This window comes from Schistocerca nitens, chromosome 1 (genome assembly GCF_023898315.1).
Source record: "Schistocerca nitens isolate TAMUIC-IGC-003100 chromosome 1, iqSchNite1.1, whole genome shotgun sequence".
Classification (NCBI taxonomy): domain Eukaryota; kingdom Metazoa; phylum Arthropoda; class Insecta; order Orthoptera; family Acrididae; genus Schistocerca; species Schistocerca nitens.
Window position 1 is genome coordinate 165,201,742 of NC_064614.1, and position 23,889 is coordinate 165,225,630.

A 23,889-nucleotide genomic window follows, 5' to 3' on the forward strand; every position below is an offset into this window, starting at 1 on the left:
CATAAACCCGCTCGGTATTTTTTAGGTGAAAAGCTAATTTAATTTACAGTAATAATCATGCTTATAGACTATTACAGAGCAGTGAATATATAGCTTTTAAAAGGTTGAAATTATATTTAAATAAATCCTAAACTACCATTAAAAGAATAAAAAGTAAAATATTGCTGTCGCATAGTAATAGCACATTGATTAATAAGTGAAATAGCTAATTTAAGCTTACTTTGAATAAGGCTCAGGGTTCATTAAACAAAAACAATATCTCAGAGTTAATGCTTTAATACAGTTTGTAGGGAAGCAGCCTAGTCACGCCATATGAAATTCATATGCTTACCATTATGTGCCAGTTAGTCTGCTCTAACTAGCTATGACATCACGAATGTTGTGCAATACCTTTAAACTAAAGTAAATAATCGGAAAAGTTGATAGCATATCAGGAATGATGCTAAAATGATAATGCTTTAAGTTTCAGTTTAGTAACTTCAACAGTTTTCTAAATTTGAACGTTTTACGTAAAAATCATCGGCGCAACAGGAAGGAGCTAGAAACTTCAAAATTTATTTTCGGATTCGTTTTTCATTGTAATTTAATGGAAACCACATGCTGGATATCGCAAAGTAATATTTTGGTTGGAATTCATGATTTTCTGTTTTTGTGTCCTAAAAGTTCAGAAGCAAGATATCTTAAGTAAGTGAGTAGATAAAGCTAGGATGCTTAGATTTAGGTAGAATGGAGATACGCTATAATAACAAAGATGTGAGAAGTTTCAAAAAGGTAGCTATAAAACTATAGCTGTAGCATCTCTCCAACGGGCAAGTTCAGAGCTCATCTATTGCGTGCAGTACAACTGTAATAATTCTCTCGCCAAAAATATTTAACCTAACGACATTAGAATTTTGTTATAGATACTTACTTGTGTGCTGATTGCACAAATAAATCGAGAGCTTCATTGGCCTTCAGCGAATGAAGCAATTAATTATTTAGTAACTTGAAGAGGTGTTTTGCTAGCCCAGCAGCTAGTCAGTAAGGCAAATGTTGTCAGCTGCGCCTTCGGCGGTCCGCACCGCGGCTATATAAATAAGAGTGTGCAAGCTAGAGTCAGGCCCCCCCCAAATTCTATAAGTCCCTCCAGATCCTTGAGTGTCATGCACTCCGCCTCACCTTCTGTATACGCCTCCCGTCCCCCACGTCTTCACTGTTGTGTCCCCCCTACACTCCATCTCTACACCCTTCATCTCCTTTCCCAAGGTGGCTTCCATCAACTCCCCCTCCCGGATGATGCCCTCTCTCCCTCCATTTATCCCTCCTATCAACTCTGATCCTCACTCCCCCTCCCTTTCCTCTGTCCTTTTCCCGGGTTCCCTCTCCCCCCCCTTCCATCCTCTTTTTTCCCCACCTCCCCTCTCTCTGCCCCCTTCTCTCCCCCGAGTCCTTTTGCATTTCCCTCCTCTGCCTCTTCTCATTCCCTCTCGCGTCTGCCCTGCCCCTTTCCCCCTTTATGAGTCCTCTCCCTCCTTGGTCCCCCTCCCCTTTTCATTTTTTCCTTCCTCCCTCCTTGTTCTTCCCCCTCCACGAGGTCCCCCCCCCCCCATCTGCCCTGGCCCGGGAGTGTCATCTTTGTGCTGCCGTTTTTGTGCAGTGAGTGTTTTACAGTAAGTGTTCCGTGTTTTTTTTTTTTATTTTTTTTTTTTTTTTGGGGGATGTGTTGCGAATGGCCATCATACTGTCGCTGGGTGTGCTTTTTATCTCTTGCGAACAGAAACCAGACTGTCGCCATGTTTTTTTAATTGTGTGTGTACTACGTTACTTGTCTGATTCCTGTGTCTTTTATTAACATTGCCAACCCCTTTTGCTTTCTGTTTTAACTTTCAGCATTTTTCCGCCATTTTACACTTTAAGTCACCGTTTTATCGCCTGTTTTTCTTGTTTCTTTTCTTCTTCCATTTTTGAAAAAAAAAAAACAGTCTGTAGGCTGTAGAGCAGCGTACTAAGCTGCTGCCAGCCCGCCCCCTTCGGGGGAATTGAAAATCAAGTAAAAAAAAAAAAAAAAAAAAAAAAAAAAATATATATATATATATATATATATATATATATATATATATATATATATATATATATTAAAAAAGAAAAAAAAAACTAGAGTCAGGCCCCAGTTCTCTTCTAGATTCGTATCAGCGTGCACTCCATGTCAGAAGCACACCACGTTGCGTTTGAGCAGTTGCCAGGAATAGCCTTGGATGCCGTATTAAGTAACTCGGTGTGCACGTAACAATGAGCTCGCATTGGGGTAAAGAGTTAATAACGGAACGACTCCAGTGACTTAGTCGCAGTTTGCGTATGTCATATTTTCTCGTGTCGCTGCAGGACAGACTTTCTACCATTACTAGCATGCGTTTGAAGAGTATTAACATCAAATTTTGGCGAGCATTCACTTTGAACATTTACGTCAATAACAGTTATTGAACAGTTTCGTTATCTAGGGATAATATGATCCGCGCAATAGACTCTGAACAGCTTTGATAGAACAATAGCTGATATGGGTAATCATTCATCTGGAATTTTACATTTTATTGTTTTCAGAATATAGTGAAAATGGTTATAGTAAACTGCATTTACTATGATTCCCAGACATCCTAAATCCCCAGAGTAAATGAACTTCAATAATCAATAATTTTTATTTTCCATCAGAGTGGGCACAGTGAACTCTAATTACAGGCATCACGTTTTTGCTGATCACTTTCTGGTTGCCAACATTGCAGTTAAGAGAGCCTGTGTTGAGAACGAAAATACAAAAGAAATAGAAAATATATAATAATAACTTCATTTTCCACCCCCCCCCCACCCCATAAGTTAATAAAGTTAATACAGTATGCCTAATACTTTCAGTCAAAAAGTATGTAAATTTCAGGTTTTAATTGGGTCTTACACCCTAAAAATATTTAAGTATTTGAAAATAACTAATACCATACTATAGTAATACAGTACTAAACTAGTATTAATATTTCGAAACTGAAAATTTAACATTATGTATGTATTTAATTATCTATTTTATAAATATTTTTAATATTGCTCTAAATGCCATTATCAGGGCTAGAGCATCTTTAGAAAGGTTCAAATGTCGACCGTTTGGCTGGATTACTGAATCTGAAGTCACTGATGACTAGTCAGATATCCAATTCATCCAAACCATCTCGCTGGCATGAAGAACAGCCAAGTTCTTCAGTTGATTCTGTCTCATTGTTGATCAGAGATATGGCTTCAGACGTCTAAGGGCGCCAAATGACCATACTGCTGTTGCTGTCGTTATTGGAACTGTTTGGAGACGCTTAGTGCACTCACTACGTCGCAACATTTCTCCAACTGCAAGTTCTTGTGTAATGTACTTTCTTACATCATGCATGTTTTTTAAGCCCAGTTGTTTTTTATTAGCGATATTCAAGTGTAAGCATAGTCTCTCAATGTCTAGGTCATTTTTGAAAAACTATTGATTTTTCAAAATTTGTTTCACCTCTGTTTACTAAAAGCAAGCACTCTTGTTCAACTGCAATGACCTGTGAGAGTCCAGTTGAAGCAAACCGCTCAGTAATGCAAGATTGCACCGTTTCACAAACTTCAGTGTAAATAGCTTTGTAGTATTCCTTTGGGGCTTTAAAAGTGGGCGGTGTGCTTTGTTGTTTTCATACTTCTTTGGTATACTTCGATTCCGAGGAAGCGAAGGATCATCAACTTGTGAAGGTTCTTCTTTTAAACACAATTCCCAAAAGTGTGCAAAACTATCACGCCTTCCATTCAATATACAAATCAAGCCCTTATATATTTTTTCCAGGTCAGCAACACTTAAATGAGGACATTGAATTTTTTCATTGACATCCTCTACTGGATGCATTGCATGGCAATAAATATGTAAAAAGAAATAAACCTTGAACTGTAACATTGAGTCAAGGTAGCCAGCACATTTCTAACCTGCCTCTGTTTTGTCCTCAGCAGAAAATGTTTCAAAAAAACTCTAGAAGTTCTTCAATTGTTTTCAATATTCTCAAGACACTAGAAGCTCGCATAGTCCATCGAGTCCGACAAAGGTATCGTAGACCCGCGTGTTTAAGTTCTTGGCTAAAGCCATAATAGCCCTCATAGACGTAAGATGGCAGAGACTGTATACAACTGCCAAGTCTAAACTGTGAGCAGTGTAGTGCACACAATGTGCTTTTGGTTGCATATCCAAAACTAACATTTTTTAGTGCTTCGAAGTTACCACTCATATTCGAGGCACCATCATAGCACTATCCTCTTAAGTTATGCGTTGACAAATCAAGACCAGCAAACAGTCTTTTAAAATAGTAAACAGAGTTTGTGATTCAGTGTTGGGGGTCTTGCATAAGCCAACAAAGTCTTCATTGATGATTAAGGAATCATCGACAGTACGATTACAAAATTACACTGGTTCGTGAAGCGAAAAATCATTTGTTCCGTCAACCATAATAGAAAAGTGTTCAGTCTTCTTGATTGAAGCCAATACCTTTCTCAACACAGACTTTCCTAGTAGATCAATGATCTCATTTTGAATATCGTGGGACATCCACTTATACCCCGAACGCCCTAACCAATCTTTAAACTCACGCATTTCATTCTTTCGGAGTTCCAACAATTGAAAAAAATTCTGAGTTTACATCTTCGTGCCCTCTAATTTCAAGTCCTTGGCATAGAAATTGCACGGTAGTAAAAATTTTCTCAAGAGCTAAACGCCCTTTCATCATATCACTGTCTAACTGTTCATTCAATTGGGAGGCCACACTTCGGTTAGTGATAGAATTTAGTTGCAGAACACCTTCTTTATGTGTAAACGTGTTTTCATGAAGACGGAATTTTTCCAAAGCCTTTCCCCAGTTAGGAAACCCTACGGAAGTAAATGCATCTTCTTTTTTTTAAGAAAATTGTAATAGATTTTTAGAATCTGCTCTTTGCAGGTTTTGCAACAAACTTTTTCGGTAGATGCTTCATATTCTAGCCATGTATATTTGATCAACCAAGACTTCTGAAATGATCTTCCCTCACCGGATTGTCCAGGTTTCGGATATGAACAGTTCTCGCCTGAAGATCAGGAAGCAATTGATGACATAATAATTGTTGGGGATAGACTTGCAGTATCAACAGCTTCTAAGGGCGCCGTTTTGGTAACAAATTTATCCATTGCAAACTTAATTCACAATACACTAAGAGACTGAAGTAAATCTGTAAAATATAGTCATATAAAATACTCCACTAGACACTAAAGTCGGAATACTAAACACGTTTGCAAAGTTAGTTTTGAAGATGCAAAGTTAGTTCTTTTTGCTGATGATACAAGCATAGTAATAACATCCAAAAACCAAGAACTAAGTGATGTAATTGTAAATGATGTTTTTCACAAAATTATTAAGTGGTTCTCAACAAACGGACTCTCTTTAAATTTTGATAAAACACAGTATATACAGTGCCGTGCAGTAAATGGCACAACTCCAGTAATAAATATAGACTTTGAACAGAAGTCTGTAGCTAAGGTAGACTTTTCAAAATTTTTAGGTGTGTCCGTTGATGAGAAGTTAAACTGGAAGCAACACATTGATGGTCTGCTGAAATGTCTGAGTTAAGCTACGAATGCTATTAGGGTTATTGCAAATTTTGGTGATAAGAATCTCAGTAAATTAGCTTACTATGCCTACTTTCATTCACTGCTTTCGTATGGCATCATATTCTGGCTAATTCATCGTTGAGTAGAAAAGTATTCATTGCTCAAAAAAGTGTAATCAGAATAATTGCTGGAGCCCACCCACGGTCATCCTGCAGACATCTATTTAAGGATCTAGGGATCCTCATAGTAACCTCACAGTATATATATTCTCTTATGAAATTTGTTGTTAATAATCCAACCCAGTTCAAAAGTAATAGCATTGTGCATAGCTATAATACCAGGAGAAAGGATGATCTTCATTATGCAGGGTTAAATCTGACTTTGGCACAGAAAGGGGTAAATTATACTGCCACAAAAGTCTTTGGTCACCTACCAAACAGCATCAAAAGCCTGACAGATAGCCAACTAACATCTAAAAATAAATTAAAAGAATTTCTAGATGACAACTCCTTCTACTCATTGGCTGAATTTTTAGACAAAAAAAAACCTTAAACATTAGTGTCATGCAATATTTTGTGTAATGTAATATCTTGTACAGACATCTTTTATTAACCTGACACGTTCCACATCATTACGAAGTGTCATATTCATGATCTATGGAACAAGTATTAATCTAATCTAATCTTTTCAGCATGCACTGAACGAAACTATCCACACTGAATGACTGCGACAGCAGGGTGGGCTTTATATAGCCGCGGCGTCATAATGTCTCGAAGCATCAAGGCGACGCGAGGCGTAGGGTTCCAGGCGCTTCTGCTCCAGTCCTTTTTGATGTCGCTGTGGTCGGAGCGCTGGTCTGCCGGCGCCAGACTTTCCCTGAAGATTCGCGCACCGTGACAAATTCTAAGTGTGCCCGCAGTACCGTAACACTATCATGATTCACACCACTCGTTTTCAGTTAACCTGCTTACTACCATAATAATTATTTGTTATTACTCATTACTGTAGGTATTTTAAAAGGTAACTATCGTCAAACAAGGTAAATAAAAAATTCCAACATAATTTTGTGATTTTACAAAGCATAATATAACCAATAATTTTCTTAAATTATTGGGGAGGGGGGGTGGCAGATCCCAGAGCCCCCCCCCCTCCCCCAAAAGAATTTTTGAGGGGGCTTGGCCTCCCTCAGACCCCATGGAGTCGGCGCCTGTGCCAGGTAATGTGAACAGCCATTATTTCCTATCCACAGTAAGAAGTGCAGTGTTCTGAGTGAACTTACTTATGAACAAGTTATTGATTCGTTAACTAACTATTATGATGAACAAGTGAATGTGGTAGCAGTTAGGTATCAGTTATTTAATTGTAAAAAACGGTCAGAAGAAACTTATTGCGAGTGCGTAACAGATTTGCAGGGTATGACAAGGAAATTGAAATTCAAATGTGCTCTCGGTGCTTTATATTCACATGTTATGTTGCGTGTTGCAATGGTGTACAATGTACCTGATGTCAAATTGAGATAGCAGATTTTGAAACAGTATGATCCATCATTTCAGCAGGTAGTGCAAATATTAGATCAGTGCGATTCAGATGCATTGTCAGCCGATATTTTTGAGCAGCCAGCTATTTGTCGGGTTGAGTCCCTTGTTTGTGACTGGTCCATTCGACATTGGTGGCGTGCGCTCGCCACACTGAGTAAACAGCCCTTCACGCCGCGTAAAAGTTCCTAAAGAGGCGGCTACACAAGCGAACAGAATTAAGTCTTGCCCTCCATGTTATTCACGGCACAAACCCCAAGACTACCCTCCTGACAAGCTCAGTGTTACGCTTGTAGCAGGAAAGGACAGGTGCAATCTGTATGTTTGCAATGGAATGAAGATATCAATTCGGCCCACTGACAAAAATCTCGTCACAAGGTCCATGTCATTAATGCAGTATATTCAAAGTCTGCATCAGGGGACAAAGTCACAGCTGAACTTAAAGAACTGCAGGATAGCGGAGCTATTGCGCCCATTTCAGTTAGTCAGTGGGCAAGTCCATTGGTGCTGCTCCCCAAACCTTCAAGTCACGTTCGCCTCTGTGCTGAGTTTAAGCCTACAGTAAACCCACAAAGTGTGATTGATATGTATCAACTGCCACCCCAGATGATCTCATGGACATATTACCGGTAGGCGCTGGACGGTACTTTTCAAAAATTGATTTGTGTGATGCATGTCTTCAAATAACGCTCGATGAAGAATCTCAAAAAGTGTGTGTAGTGAATACTCATCTGAACTTGTTTAAATATTTGCGTTTGCCTTTTTGCAGTGCTTCCCCACCTGCCGTTTTCCAAAGGTGTTTGGAACAGCTGACTGCACAAGTGCCAATCTGTTCCAACTATTTGGACAACATTGTCGTAGCAGGTCGTACACTTTAAGAACATATTGCAAATTTGCGTGCTTTGTTTCGTGTGTTATCTGATGCAGGATTAAAGTGTAGACAGAACAAGTGTGATTTTTTTAAACGTGAGTTGGAGTATTTTGGTCATGTCATAGACAGTCAAGGTGTACATCCACTGCAGTCGCATTTGTTATCCACATGAGATTTACCAGTTCCTCGCAATGTTACAAAATTGCAGTCACTCTTAGGGAAAATGAACTATTACATTCGGTTCATGGCTCATATCGCGGCCCCATTGCTTCGCTTGCGTCGAAAGAATGTCCCCTTTGTTTGGACAGATCTGCGCCAAGAAGTTTTTCAAAAACTTAAAGATGCATTGCTCAGTGATGGATGCTTAGTTCACTTTGATCCTGACAAGCGAGTTGTCTTGCAAGTTGACGGTCCCTCTTACGGAATCGGTTCAGTGTTTTCGCACAGATTTGGTGATGAAGACAGGCCTATCGCTTTCGCATCAAAAATGTTGTCCAAAGCTCAGTGTAACTATTCACAAATTGAGAAAGAGGCTTTGGTTACTGTGTAAGATGTCACCAAGTTCCACCACTATTTATATGGCAGAAAATTCTACTTAGTTACGGATCACAAGCCTTTGTAGTCCTTGTTTCATCCGACGAAACCGGTTACTGTACGAATTGCCCAAAAATTGCAAAGATTCGGTTTGTTGTTGTCTCAATACCAGTACGAGATTGTGTATCGTCCGACAGCTCAACATGATAATGCGGACGCACTTTCACGTCTTCCCATTGGCCCTGATACAGACTTTGACGCTACTGCTACATCTCGTTGTCACATCGATGCTCAGGATTCTAAATTGCTTCCATCTTTCCCACTAAACTATAGGAAAAATTTCACAGGCCACGGAAGTTCATTCAGATTTGAACATTTTGCTCACATACATTCACACATCGTGGCCTCGTTCCTTGCGTAGCATAAAGAACTTTGTAGTGCGCCGATAATTTGCACGTCGACATAGCCTCGTACAGAAAGGTGTGATTCGTGTTCAAATTGGCAGTGGACAGTCACCTGTGTTGATCCCTAAAGCTTTGCAAAAAGAAGTGTTGCAGTTATTTCACAAAGGACACTGGGGATTGTTCGTACGAAACAGTTTGCGCTTCGATACTGTACTTGGCAGGGTATGGCCATCCAAATAGAAGAGATGACGTCACAGTGTCATGCATGTGCGGAAAATCAGTCCGCTCCACCAAAAAAATTCTCTGCTTTGCCTAAGTCGCAATTGTCATGGCAACGTGTGCACATAGATTTTCGGTACCTTTTTGGAACACTTGTTGGTTGGTTGTGGTCGACTCGTGCAGCAAGTTTCCTCTTGCTGTGCCAATGAACTCGACAACATCATGTAGCACAATTCAGGCAGTGGCCTCTATTTTCTGCCTCGAAGGTACACCTGGAGTAATAGTGTCAGACAACGGACCTGAGTTCACGTCAAATGAATTTGAAACTTTCTGTGAAGTGGATCGTTCCATCCACAGACAAACGGTGGAGCGGAACGTTTTGTCAGAACCTTCCAGCAGCAGATGGCCAAACTTCGCTCTGCACACACCAGGGATCAAGCGTTGCATCTGTTTCTCGCCTCCTATCATTCGCACCCTCGAGATGGACCATCGCCGGCGAAATTACTTCACGGCCACCGCCATCAGACACTGCTCCACCCTCCTCAGCATCGCGCCGCATTATATTCTCTTTTAGAGGATTTTAAGCGGCAGCAGATGGTGGGCACGAGGCGAGATTATCTGTCGACTTGGCGCTTGCACGTACCTTATTTCGGGTCCAGATGGCTTGCAGCACCATCAAAATCGACTTCGCCTCTGTCACGTGCAGGATGATTTATCAGTGTCTCTTCCCCCAGATTCAGGGATCCAGAGGACAGCTCGGCCACAGCAGCCGCCACAAGGTGTCATCACAACACTGCAGGACGACCTCATGGATATGGAGCCTTCGCCTCCTCTCGTTCTACCGATGGAGCTGGACCCGTCCACACCGCAGCAGTCACCATCTTCTTCATCTGGTTATGGCATCAGGAGGTGGACACATACCCTTCTGGTCATTTTCCGGGGGACGTTGACTAGGACCGCACCACAACAGGAGCGACCTCTATCCGAAGAGAATATAAACGCCGATCCTGCCAGTCTGGGTCGGACAGTAGAAGACACGCACTAGTAGAGACGGACTAGACGAGAGGCACTAGAAGAGCCGCAATTTGTGACCCATATGAACTTGTGTGATTAACTTGCATGGACATTGATTATTTGCATGTTACCAATTGCTTGCGACAAATCATTGTAAATACAAAGTTAACTATCGTCAGTTCAATTACTGTAATAAACTCCATTAATATGATATGCTTGTATGTTGTCTAGCTAACCGAAAAAAAAAACAGCATCCTAAGCACCCTATAAGACTCAAGTGCGCAGGATTCCACAAAAATAGTGTCTGCTTTAAGTAGTATATGTAATGCTGGTGAAGGCATCGATGCTCATCATAAAATACTGAACACTGGACCTCTGGAGTATACATGCTATGATGACCCAAATAAAATCATAGAATATCTACATCTACTAACAGCATCAGCTGAAGCCGTGACTACAGCATGAACATATGAAATTATAGCAATAATTTCAGAGCTTTGAGAAAGACAGATCCTCAAGTGGCTACGGCTATGGAGACGACCGTTCATGATCTTCAAAAGTCTGTACACAAAACATTCCCCCATAGACATGTTATAATATAGGGTTTACACATCATATTATGACGTTTTGACACCTTATGGTAGGCTGATCTCGTTGATATGAATCAGTAATCACTATTGACTAAATCTAGAAAATATATTTAATGGTTATAGATAAGTGTTCAAATTTCAAATGGCCCTGCCTGAGAGGACAAAGACAGGAAAGGAGACTGCAATGGTATCTGAATAATTGCTGCAGATGGGGATAAATCAGTGTCCTGACAATCTGCAAGCTGACCATGGAGGCGAATATTACATTTCAAGTTAGTACTAAAATGTTACGGGATAAACCACTACTTGACAATCTCACACATGCAAGCAAGTATTTTTGATTGTTTGAACAGGATTTTAAGAAGCTCTCGTGGACGAGATTTAATCTTCTGGGGTCATACAAATGGTTAGACAATCTCCTACAAATAACTGAGTAGTATAATCGAACTAGACATGTTGTTGTTGTGGTTGTTGTTGTTGTGGTCTTCAGTCCTGAGACTGGTTTGATGCAGCTCTCCATGCTACTCTATCCTGTGCAAGCTTCTTCATCTCCCAGTACCTACTGCAACCTACATCCTTCTGAATCTGCTTAGTGTATTTATCTCTTGGTCTCCCTCTACTATTTTTACCCTCCACGCTGCCCTCCAATGCTAAATTTGTGATCCCTTGATGCCTCAAAACGTGTCCTACCAACCGATCCCTTCTTCTAGTCAAGTTGTGCCACAAACTTCTCTTCTCCCCAATCCTATTCAATACCTCCTCATTAGTTACGTGATCTACCCACCTTATCTTCAGAATTCTTCTGTAGCAGCACATTTCGAAAGCTTCTATTCTCTTCTTGTCCAAACTAGTTATCGTCCATGTTTCACTTCCATACATGGCTACACTCCATACAAATACTTTCACAAACGACTTCCTGACACTTAAATCTATACTCGATGTTAACAAATTTCTCTTCTTCAGAAATGCTTTCCTTGCCATTGCCAGTCTACATTTTATGTCCTCTCTACTTCGACCATCATCAGTTATTTTGCTCCCCAAATAGCAAAACTCCTTTACTACTTTAAGTGTCTCATTTCCTAATCTAATTCCCTCAGCATCACCCGATTTAATTCGACTACATTCCATTATCCTCGTTTTGCTTTTGTTGATGTTCATCTTATATCCTCGTTTCAAGACACTGTCCATTCCTTTCAACTGCTCTTCCAAGTCCTTTGCTGTCTCTGACAGAACTACAATGTCATTGGCGAACTTCAAAGTTTTTATTTCTTCTCCCTGGATATTAATACCTACTCCGAATTTTTCTTTTGTTTCCTTTACTGCTTGCTCAATATACAGATTGAATAACATCGGGGAGAGGCTACAACCCTGTCTCACTCCTTTCGCAACCACTGCTTCCCTTTCATGCCCCTCTACTCTTATAACTGCCATCTGGTTTCTGTACAAATTGTAAATAGCCTTTCGCTCCCTGTATTTTACCCCTGCCACCTTCAGAATTTGAAAGAGAGTATTCCAGTTAACATTGTCAAAAGCTTTCTCTAAGTCTACAAATGCTAGAAACTTAGGTTTGCCTTTCCTTAATCTTTCTTCTAAGATAAGTCGTAAGGCTAGTATTGCCTCACGTGTTCCAACATTTCTACGGAATCCAAACTGACCTTCCCCGAGGTCCGCTTCTACCAGTTTTTCCATTCGTCTGTAAAGAATTCGCGTTAGTATTTTGCAGCTGTGACTTATTAAACTGATAGTTCGGAAGTCTGAGGGTATTTCGCCTGTCTCATACATCTTGCTCACCAGATGGTAGAGTTTTGTCATGATTGGCTCTCCCAAGGCCATCAGTAGTTCTAATGGAATGTTGTCTACTCCCGGGGCCTTGTTTCGACTCAGATCTTTCAGTGCTCTGTCAAACTCTTCACGCAGTATCTTATCTCCCATTACGTCTTCATCTACATCCTCTTCAATTTCCATAATATTGTCCTCAAGTACATCGCCCTTGTATAAACCCTCTATATACTCCTTCCACCTTTCTGCGTTCCCTTCTTTGCTTAGAACTGGAACTAGACATAAGACAATTAAAATGAGACCTCTTGCTGTACATGATAATGGGTCTCTAAATATAGCTTACAGCTGTATTAAGATGGTAGATGTACGCAAGCAGAAGTAGAATGTGGGTGATTTGGTGCATATTTCGAAATACGGACCCTGCATTTGAGACGTTTTACCTACCAAACTGGTCAGCACACACATTCACAGTTTGGAAAGTGCAACATGCAAATTGAAGAACTTACTTTTTAAAGGACAGCAAAGGTGATAAGACCACTGGAACATTTTACACAGAGGAATTAGTGAAAACCTCTGAATCACAAATGTCACTACAGTGCGTGTTATAAGGCATCGAGGGAATGAGGCTATACTGAAGTGGCTCAGCTTCCCATCAACGCACAACAGTTGAGTGAATGTTCACAATTTGGTACATAAACAGGACACATAAATCTCGAACTATATAGTAACGTGAAATGACAGCTCGTAAGCACACCATAGATAGTGGTGGTAGTGTTATTCTCAATAAGTTACCACATGATTACAGTTACTGGACACAACTACTATGGACCTGAAACGAAGCTGAAAAACCCGCTACCTTGTGGTGGTAAGGGAATTAACATACTAGACAATGCCTGAAAGGAACATGGCACTGCTAATGCTACAAATAAAGATCCTCATGCTGCAGATCGAATATTAGCTAATAAAGCTAGTGTAATATCTCATTACACTCTACTAATTATCCCTGCACAATTCTATGAAAGAATTACGTTTCATACTTGACCATCTATACACTCGCAGAATCGATGCGAAAAGTAGTACAGTACTATTACTATTCCATGAGCGCATAATTACTCTTTGTAATATTCTCTCTGGTGTGTGTTGGAAGGACTTCTAGGATTTTCTCCATGCCCCGGAGGAGCGGTACCTACAGAGCTAATGTTTAAGCAGGCTGAAAAGAATTTCTGGATAAACCATTTGCCAAAGCATGAAGATCGAAAACTAACATGGGAGGAAAAGATTCGACTAGCACTTGTCAGTTTTACTGAAAATGCAGCACAATGGAAGTTGACATATGATCAAAGGATACACCGGATTCAGACGTTTCATCTCGGAGAATAGGTTTTATTGAGGCGACACCTGCATTCCTCGAAACTGAGAAAGAACACCAACAAATGGAATCTTATATATACCGGACCATATGTTATTGTCAGTATACCAAATCCGGCATCGTACTTGTTGGCCTATTCCGATTCAAAAGGGGTAAAGGGTTTAGTCCCGCATAATGGTATCAAGATATTTTTTGAAGGATCTTAAAACCTCGACAATGGACTTAAAGAAGAATCAAGAATGGATTTTTATGATTATTTGAGTGAATATATATAAATCTACACTCCTGGAAATTGAAATAAGAACACCGTGAATTCATTGTCCCAGGAAGGGGAAACTTTATTGACACATTCCTGGGGTCAGATACATCACATGATCACACTGACAGAACCACAGGCACATAGACACAGGCAACAGAGCATGCACAATGTCGGCACTAGTACAGTGTATATCCACCTTTCGCAGCAATGCAGGCTGCTATTCTCCCATGGAGACGATCGTAGAGATGCTGGATGTAGTCCTGTGGAACTGCTTGCCATGCCATTTCCACCTGGCGCCTCAGTTGGACCAGCGTTCATGCTGGACGTGCAGACCGCGTGAGACGACGCTTCATCCAGTCCCAAACATGCTCAATGGGGGACAGATCCGGAGATCTTGCTGGCCAGGGTAGTTGACTTACAACTTCTAGAGCACGTTGGGTGGCACGGGATACATGCGGACGTGCATTGTCCTGTTAGAACAGCAAGTTCCCTTGCCGGTCTAGGAATGGTAGAACGATGGGTTCGATGACGGTTTGGATGTACCGTGCACTATTCAGTGTCCCCTCGACGATCACCAGTGGTGTACGGCCAGTGTAGGAGATCGCTCCCCACACCATGATGCCGGGTGTTGGCCCTGTGTGCCTCGGTCGTATGCAGTCCTGATTGTGGCGCTCACCTGCACGGCGCCAAACACACATACGACCATCATTGGCACCAAGGCAGAAGCGACTCTCATCGCTGAAGACGACATGTCTCCATTCGTCCCTCCATTCACGCCTGTCGCGACACCACTGGAGGCGGGCTGCACGATATTGGGGCGTGAGCGGAAGACGGCCTAACGGTGTGCGGGACCGTAGCCCAGCTTCATGGAGACAGTTGCGAATGGTCCTCGCCGATACCCCAGGAGCAACAGTGTCCCTAATTTGCTGGGAAGTGGCGGTGCGGTCCCCTACGGCACTGCGTAGGATCCTACGGTCTTGGCGTGCATCCGTGCGTCGCTGCGGTCCGGTCCCAGGTCGACGGGCACGTGCACCTTCCGCCGACCACTGGCGACAACATCGATGTACTGTGGAGACCTCACGCCCCACGTGTTGAGCAATTCGGCGGTACGTCCACCCGGCCTCCCGCATGCCCACTATACGCCCTCGCTCAAAGTGCGTCAACTGCACATACGGTTCACGTCCACGCTGTCGCGGCATGCTACCAGTGTTAAAGACTGCGATGGAGCTCCGTATGCCACGGCAAACTGGCTGACACTGACGGCGGCGGTGCACAAATGCTGCGCAGCTAGCGCCATTCGACGGCCAACACCGTGGTTCTTGGTGTGTCCGCTGTGCCGTGCGTGTGATCATTGCTTGTACAGCCCTCTCGCAGTGTCCGGAGCAAGTATGGTGGGTCTGACACACCGGTGTCAATGTGTTCTTTTTTCCATTTCCAGGAGTGTATATATTTATGTGGTTGATAGGTTAAGAGACAGTGAGATTACTTCTGTGATAGTTTAGTATAATCTTTAGAATATGTATCAGACTGTAGCATTTGCTAGTGTGTGTACGTATTGCCTATAAGTAACAGCCACAGGGAGTGTTAATGTGTTACTTAAAGTGCACCTATATTCTCTCAATACACAACAAACATGAACATGTCGTGTGAAACTTTAAACGTAGTAATTATGTATGGAAGTACGTTGAAGGCAGGATGCGCGTTGTTCGCGGTAAAAACAAGTCAAATGTGAAGTGAAACTACAGTCGATAATATCACCGCTACGAACGGTTAAAGAAACTCGCTGGGCGCGCGAGAGAAAATTTATTATATTTAAAAGTTCTCATTATGCATTCATTTTCAGTTGAATTAATTTAAGAGTTTTAATTGAATTTTTAAGAGTTGGGTTTCTTGTGTTTTCATATTATTCATATGATTGTTGAAAATATGTTTTCCATTAATGTTCATGAGAGAATGACAAAAGATTCTGCGAGTGGATGATGAGCTAAAGGAGCATACATCACCATTAATGCTGAGCTAAAGGAGCATACATCACCATTAATGCTGTTTATTTGCAGGTGGATCTGCAGATCAAATAACAATAGTAACAAAGATTAAAATATTTAAGATATTTGTACTGAAAGAATATTATTTTATGTGTATTCGATGTCATATGCCTATATTTTAAAATTTTCCTCGTGTATGAACTTGAATTTTATCCATAATTTCGTACTTGAAAACAAAATTCGGACAGATTCAGTGCCTTACTTCCACCTGAACTACATCAAATCGAAGATTAGAGTAAGAAAATCTGTGGGAGGAATACATTCGGTACGTGCGACAGCAAAATTAAATTAACACAGTTTCTTTTGCAATACTTTGGACGATCTGAAGTTGTGATTCGGAACAACTTCAGAATTGAGGACGACAATAAAATTCGCGATTTTCAGGACTGTTGGATATTCGGTCTAGTACAGATGGAAGAATACATGAATCAATTCAGACTTTGAATTCAACGATGAAATACGGACTTCAGTGGCTTAATCCACTCTCTCCCAGGGATTTATTCAGCAGAACCTTTTCTCATTCCACTTCAAACGTGTTGCATGTTCACGTCCCTGACCATCTGTTCCTGAAACCATCTTGCTGTTTCTACGGTACATTACCAGCTTCTGTCCTGTACCGCCACTCATCACCTGTCCTCCGTACCGCCTCCACCAAATGCTGTACATCGCCTACCCACTGTCCGTACCCAGTGTTCCTAATTCATCGGTTCCATTACGAGATCTCCGCCTACACCGTCGAAAGAAGAAATTTAAATTTTTTTTTTTTTTAAACACTATTGTAAAGATTTTTTTTGGCTATGAGGCACTTTTCTATCTACCTCATCTATCAAATTTTTATACATTTCAAAATCACTTTGTTTAGGCTTTCCTATCGTCTTTAATACCTGAGCCGGGGTCTAATCTTCCGGGTTTTCCAGGGTTTCCCTGTGAAGGCCAGCTCCCAAATGGGTAGACCTTTTCTGTGATCATACTGATTTATATCTTCCCTGGTTATGTATGCAGGATGCGGATATACCCCGGTACATGTAAAAATCACAGCCTAGGTATTCTGGTAACATACAGTCTTAACATGTTACCCATACACTCTATGGTAAATTTATAAAAAACTAATCTTCAAAATATTTCTCTTTTGAATAAACGAGCCAACAAAATTTACAGTTAGCTCGCAAAGTGTATTATCATTAACTTTGCTCGCTGCGAGGGGCAATTTTTGTATCTCTTTATATTCTACTAATTATCCTTGCACAATTCTATGAGTGAATTACGTTTCATACTTGACCATCTGTATACTCGCAGAATCGATGCGAAAAGTAGTACAGTACTATTACTATTCCATGAGCGCATAATTACTCTTTGTAATATTGTCTCTGATGTGTGTTGGAAGGACTTCTAGGACTTTCTCCGTGCCGAATAGCCACATTGAATAATTGTAATGTTGCTATCGGGATTACTGGAAGAAAGAGATTGAAAATATATTGTATGCTAATCAAGAGAATATATACTGAGCATTTAGATCAAAGGTGTGTATTATACATGTATTCTCTAATTGGAAATTAGCACGGAGGTGTCGTTTCGTTGGTAGTCAGAAGGGAACTTCCGACGAATTGGAAACGAACCTGCAATTATTAGATCCAAGAGCTCCATTATTTCATTGGATAATTAAACTCTATCAAAGCAAACTTTCCGCTTGATCTGATGTTTTCCGACTGACTACGCAACGCAAGAAAACCAAGACACAGGATTGCAGATCGCTTCGAATCATCGAGACTGCGGAAAAGGAGAGTCATCGTCCGATTCTGATTAAACAAGTAAAGCTTAATTATAACTTTCTTGAGCGACTGTGATGACTGTGATATGGCTGCTTATGAATGAGATAATTAATAAAATACTAATAACTACATTTCCTCCTCAACAGCAACCATTAAAAACACAATAATTAATTAAAATTATACTAGGCAAGTACATGGAAGAAAGATCATATACATAGGACAACATATTGCAGCATTCGTAGTTCATAAAACAATATGTGGAAAACTTAAATTCGGTGCTGGAAATGAATTTCAAGTTTGTCGTACACTAAAGAAGGAATCTGCGGGGGGTTTAAAAAAAATTACTTCTAGTCAGCAGTGGTAGCGGCTAAAAGTGATTTGTAAGAGAAAGGGAGAAAAAATCGTGCTAAAACGCCAAGAGTTCCTTCGATATCTAAGACATCAAATGGGATCATCCCATTTCTAATCCCAGCACTCGCAGGACTATCAGCAGGGGGTTCTTTGGCTGGGGGGGGGGGAGGGGGGGGGGGCTGCTGCCACAGCTCGAACATGTGCATAACACAGAAGAGCTTCTACAGGCAGCTAAAATGCATAATATGTCAATGGAGGCTATCAATGAAGGAGAATACTTGTAAAAAAAAGCCTTCTTACTGTACTTTAAAAAAGTGTAGAAATATTGTGTGGGTGGATGGTATACTAAACGAAGAGGTATTAACCCCTTAATGGCTGAATAAATTTGTAGATGAAAAATTAAAATCAAAAACTGTGGCGCTTTAGACGTGCCCGAAACACTCAGGAGGATGCACCAGTTATCAGAAGCATTGTTAGTTTCCAGCACCTGTCGGCACTGGCGCTCTAAAACGGTCAACCTTCAACACACAGCATTGGTATGATGCGAATTCGCGACACTCGGAATTAAGGGGTAAAATAGAAGTGGGGAGGAAATAACTTTGTGGCACAACTTCACTAAATGAAAAACTTTGTGTAGGACAGTAACATAAAACTACAGTAAGTTGGTGCAAGTGAATATCGTGTGCAACAGTTGCGCAGAGACGAAAACACTTGCTGCATCAGACCTGTCTTCGGAGTGAAAACCACAACAGATGGTGTAAGAATACTAAAATCGTTATGCAAACATGAACATGTACATCTGCATCATACTCCGCAAGCCACCTAACGGTGTGTACCCGAGCATACTTTTGGTAGGTACTTCTGGCACCACTAAGTAATTCCCCCTTCCCTGTTTTACTCGCGAATGGCGCATGGGAAGAATGTTTGTCGGTTAAGCTGTAACAACAACGACTCTGTACTATTGTACATATAAGTAATTCTTTTCATCTGATTTTACGATAAACTTGTGTAATTGATGTTCTGATTTCATTTCGTTTTGTTTCATGCCATTATGTTAAGAAAACTGTAAATAAGTTTCAATGTGAATATTAATGTTTATGTCAAATGTCAAGCAATATTGTAATAGAATTGAAATGTAACAAATGTTGAAACTGTTGTAAGATGTTTAAAATTGTAACTGTGTGTCTGCTCCATACGTAGGCAATGTGTTAGGATATGTAGAATGCAAAACCTCGGGTGAATACCCGGTCTGTCAGGGAGCGGTAAAAGGTGGATGGCAGGCGAGTGCGGGAAAATGCATACGGGCACTGCACGGCACAACGGGCACAGTAGTAGCTGGAGTTTGGCACTGGTTTGAGCAACACCTTCTGGAGCGAGGAGGCTCTCCTGGAAGACATAGCTTCACTGAGCCTCGGGTATGCCGTTCCAACGCCCACACAGCATGGCAAAATTTCATAGGCACTAAATGGAAAAGCATTGCTATGCTAAGAAGAATTAAAGTGCCGATACATCAAGAGCCATAGCTGTGGTTGAATGTGTCCTCTGTTCCTCGCCATCTTGCCGCCCGCTAACCGCCGCATCGATACTAGCAGGTTGAAATTTTTAGTACTGTATTCGTATGGATCAGAGAGTGGTGTTTGTTTAGTGCAATAATAACCTAAATTTTACCAGAACTTTTCCATCGTTTAATTATCCTCACAACTAACCTAGACAGGGTCCTTTCCAAACATTGTGCAATCCGAGTGTCCCGAAATGAAAATTAAAAATTGCGTTAATAATAATTATTTGCTGAACTAGCTATATTAGAATGATGTTTAAAGAAAGGTTTTGTTAATGAACCAGTAAATGAGTAGCGAAGGTTTAACGAAGTCGAATGATAACTTTAGTATTGATATAGTAATGAAGTTTATTATTTCGAGACGGATTTAAAGGCGTTTCAATGAACAGTAAATAAGATGAAAAGAGTAGTTACTTATATACTGGAAATCTTGAATGAATAATAAATTCAGTAATCATTTTTTAAAAAATACAATGATCATAACAGTTTCACGGTCGAATTCTGAAGTGATCTAAATTGGTCTGACCAGCAAAAGTTAAAGTCAATATAAAAGTCAAAATTTATCAGTGTTTTATCTTTATCAAAATTGACATTTTGTGTGTGGCATGAAAGCACAATTTCTAGGGTAACCTATGCCTGATTTTAATCAGATTAATAGACAGTATAAAGTTTTGTAGTAAACATTATATTGTAGTGTTATGTATTCATGATTTTCCATATCAGTACAGAACGTGAAACTATCAATTCAATAGATTTTCAGGTTCTAAAATTCTACTGTATTATGCAGTGTTACAACTTGTTTTGCGTGAATATATACCAACTTGAGCAGGGAAGAAACTCAGTTAATACCTAATTAGGCTGGCGACCGCAATACTGTCACATTGGTAGCAACTTCTGGTTTGCTTTTGATCCTTTGATCCATCCTGACGTGTGATTGCATTTCGAACTTACTTGATGGATCATTGTTATTACAGAGCGGATGTAAGTCTGATTTGCCACCATTCAGGTACACGCAGTCGATATCTATGCGAAAATCCTTTCTCATAAGGTGAATTCCGATAACTTACCATAGCACAGGCTTTAACGAGTACTGTGTCAGGGATTACAAAGCCTCTGTGTTACCTCTAATTTCTCGAATTTTCTCTTCGTGATCATTTCACGAGATATGTGTGGAAGGAAGTACTATGTTGTTCGTCTCCTGCCGGAAAGTTCTCTCTCGAAATTTCAATAGCAAACCTCTCTGTGATGCAGAATCCCTGTCTTGTAGTGTTTGCCACTGGGGTCTGTTGAACATATCTGTAGTGCTCTTACGCTGACTAAATGGTCTCGTGACCAAACGTGCCGCTCCTCATTGGATCTTCTCCATCCCTTCTACCATTCGTAACTGATAAGCGTCCCAGATTGATAAACACTACTCAAGAATCGGTCGAACAGATGCCTTACAAGTCACTTCCTGCGTGGATGATTTACATTACCTTAAGATTCATAGTAGAATCTCAGTCTGGCATCTACTTTTCCTACTATTAGTTTTATATGGTCATTTCACTTCAGGATCGCTCTGGATAGTTACTCCTAGATATTTAACTGCAGATGCTGTTTCCAGCGATTTGTCATCAGTAGTGTAGCTGTACAGTAATAAATTTCTTTCTCTATGTATGCGCAGTGCCAACGGCCTTGCCGCAGTGGTAACACCGGTTCCGGTCAGATAACCAAAGTTAAGCACTGTCGGACTGGGCTAGCACTTGGATGGGTGACCATCCGGCCTGCCGAGCGCTGTTGGCAAACTAGGTGCACCCAGCCCTTGTGAGGCAAATTGAGGAACTATTTGATTGAGGAGTAGCGGCTCCGGTCTCGTAAACTGACATACTGCCGGAAGAGCAGTGTACTGATTAGATGCCCCTCCATATCCGCATCCAGTGACGCCTGTGAGCTCAGGATGACATGGCGGCCGGTCGGTGCCGCTGGGCCCTCATGGCCTGTTCGGACGAAGTTTAATTTAGTTTTAGTTTTATGTATGAGCAATGTGCTACATTTATTTACGTTGATTGTCAACTGGCAGGGCCTGCACCGTTCATCAATCCTCTGCAAATCGATACTATCTTCTGGCATTGCTACTTTCTTTTAGATACAATGTCATCCGTGAGCAGTCTTAAAGAGCGTCCGACGCTTTCTACTAGATCATTTATAGACATTGTAAACACTGAATGGCAGTGTGTGTGGTGTCATATGCCTTCCTGAAGTGAAAGGACACGGCGTTATGAGCGCTGTTGTCCACAGGGTTACAGACAGACGTCACAGAAGAACAAAGCAAGTTGAGTTTCGCAAGATCCCTCTTTGTGGAGTCCATGTTGATTTTTATAGATTTCAGTCTTCCAGAAACGTCATAATACATGAGCACAAAATATATCCCATAATTCAAATAGATTGACTTCAGCGTTATAGGTCCATAATTATGTCAACTATCCTACAGTCGTTTTTGAAAACGAGAGTAACCTGCACTTTTTTCAACTCGCTAGGTACCTTCGTTGGTCTAGCGATCTATGATAAACTGCTGCTAGAAGGGGAGCAAGCCCTTTCTCCTAATCTTTGTAGAATCTTACAGATATTTAATCTGGTCCTGGTGCCCATCCATTGCAAAACGACTGTGCAATTGCTTTTCTATTCTGTCATACACTATACGATGAAAAGTATCCCTACACCTCCAAAAACATACGTTTTTCACATTAGGTGTATTGTGCTGCCACCTACTGCCAGATACTCCATATTAGTGACCTCAGTAGTCATTAGACATAGTGAGAGAGCAGAATGAGGCGCTCTGCGGAACTCACGGACATCGAACGTGGTCAGGTGATTGGGTGTTACTTGCGTCATACGTCTGTACGCGACATTTCTACACTCCTAAACATCCCTAGGTCCACTGTTTCTGATGTGATAATGAAGTGGAAACACGAAGCGACACTTACAGCACAAAAGCGTACATGCCGACCTCGTCTGTTGACTGACAGACCGCCGACAGTTGAAGAGGGTCGAAATGTGTAACAGGCAGACATCTATCCAGACCACCACACAGGAATTTCAAACTGTATCAGGATGCACTGGAAGTACTGTGACAGGTGGGAGGTGAGAAAACTTAGATGTCATGGTCGAGCGGCTGCTCATAAGCCACTCATCACGCCAGTAAATGCCAAACAACGCCTCGCTTGGTGTAAGGAGAGTAAAAATTGGGCGATTGAACAGTGGAAATACGTTGTGTGAAGTGACAAAACATGGTACACAATGTGGCAGGGTATGGGTATGAAGAATGCCCAGTGAACGTCATTATGTTCAAGTATAATGACTTTTCAGGAGACTAAGAATCTACTATGTAGAAATCAGCGTGAGTTTCGATTGTGTGAAACCCAGCTCGCGCTATTCGTCCACGAGACTCAGAGGGCCATAGACACGGGTTCCCAGGTAGATGCCGTGTTTCTTGACTTCCGCAAGGCTTTCGATACAGTTCCCCACAGTCGTTTAATGAACAAAGTAAGAGCATATGGACTATCAGACCAATTGTGTGATTGGATTGAAGAGTTCCTAGCAGCATATCATTCTCAATGGAGAGAAGTCTTCCGAAGTAAGAGTGATTTCAGGTGTATCGCAGGGGAGTGTCGTAGGACCGTTGCTATTCACAATATACATAAATGACCTTGTGGATAACATCGGAAGTTCACTGAGGCTTTTTGCAGATGATGCTGTGATATATTGAGAGGTTGTAACAATGGAAAATTGTACTGAAATGCAGGAGGATATGGAACGAATTGACGCAAACATGCAGAGAATGGCAATTGAATCTCAATGCTGTGTAATGTGCTGCGAATACATAGAAAGAAATCATTTAGCTACTATATAGCAGGTCAGCAACTGGAAGCAGTTAATTCCATAAATTATCTGGGAGTAGACATTAGGAGTGATTTAAAATGGAATGATCATACAAAGTTGATCGTCGGT

The 23,889-nt window shown here is 41.1% G+C and overlaps 1 protein-coding gene and 1 pseudogene across 5 annotated transcripts in view; one reads left to right on the forward strand and one right to left on the reverse strand.

The window, feature by feature from the left end:
• Positions 1-23,889, reverse strand: part of LOC126244356 (caspase-1-like) — a 197,927-nt gene that overhangs the window by 75,456 nt on the left and 98,582 nt on the right. The gene's annotated exons all lie outside the window — the stretch shown is intronic.
• Positions 21,567-21,684, forward strand: LOC126206430 (5S ribosomal RNA; annotated as a pseudogene).